Genomic DNA, 1431 nt, shown 5'->3' with positions numbered 1-1431 from the left:
AGATAAACTGATTTCATTGAATTTTTTTGATAAGAGACAAAAAAATGAAATAAAAAATTTGTTTTTTTTGTATTTCAGTAGATTCGAATAAGTAACCAAGATTGACTGTAATCATTTCATATTTGATATAAACCATAAACCAGTTATTATTTGCATCTAAAAGACTGATATATTATTGCTATTTTATATCATTAGATGGTAGATATTTAAATTTAACATGACTGATAATGTGCTCATGTCAATTATATAATTCGAAGAAATATTCCGATATATATTTCTATATCTACCGTTTATTTTATCGACAAAGTTTTGTGTTTTTTTTATAACTGAAAGAAGGACTACTGCGGTGTGGGCTACTTATATCCACAAAAGTAGTATATGGTGATGGTCAGACATAGAATGTATTTTGGCAGAAGATCAATAAGCAAAGAACAGGGATTAAACTCAATCGGTACGAAAATGCATGAATAATGAAATCAGAGAACTGATGTTTGCAGAAGGAACAGTTAAGATTGAGACAATTGATTGTTATTTTGCAAATCAACTGTTTACTGTATGGTTATCAGAATTTAGTGAGTCTGTAATGTTGTGCTTAAATACATTCGATTGTCCCCACCAGCGTTCTTGTTCACTACACTACAATTAGCTATCTTTTTTGTAAGATAAAAATTTTCCGCATTATCGTTAATTTAAACAATAAATACATAAGTATTTTATGTCTGAAATACGTTCAATTGACTCATGATTTCAACTACTGAAATTACTATAATATCCACAAAAACCCCTTCTGATATTGATCTACATATGCTCGCTAGTGACTGGCTTCAACAGGTATTTCCTGGAGTTCAAGTGAAAAGCAGTGACCAGTGGAGTTCAATCGGGTCTGTTGTGATATATCAAGTCACTGAATACAACTGCAGATGTGCCTCTCAATTTCGAGGATCGGTTGAAGTGAGACATTGACACCGTTGGATGCCGGCTCAGTGGTCTAGAGGTTAAGTGCTCGAGCGTGAGACTGATAGGTCCTAGGTTCGAATCTAATGAGGCGGGATCGTGAATGCGCACTGCTGAGAAGTCCCAAAATAGAACGAAACGGTCGTCCAGTGCTTCCAGGTTTTCCATTGTGGTTCAGCCTTAATTGACTTATGATCTCAATTACTGAAATACATTTTTTAAAAGATACTCTCTTATGATTCATTTTAAATTAAGTACAAATAGAAACAATATTATTTTGTGAAATCATTTCTGCATGTTTCAGATTGTTTAGTGGGATAATTGTTTGACTGAAAGCACAAGATATAAAAAAGTGACGATGTTTATGATGAAAAGTGAAATCTCACAAAAGTATACCTAACTTTATAATTTTCAATGGTCAGTTAGTACCTTAACCGTTTGGCATTCATTCCGTTAAAAATAAAAATAAAAGCATAC

The sequence above is a fragment of the Schistosoma mansoni genome, chromosome 1 (genome assembly GCF_000237925.1).
Source record: "Schistosoma mansoni strain Puerto Rico chromosome 1, complete genome".
Lineage (NCBI taxonomy): Eukaryota > Metazoa > Platyhelminthes > Trematoda > Strigeidida > Schistosomatidae > Schistosoma > Schistosoma mansoni.
This window is presented reverse-complemented; position numbering follows the sequence as displayed.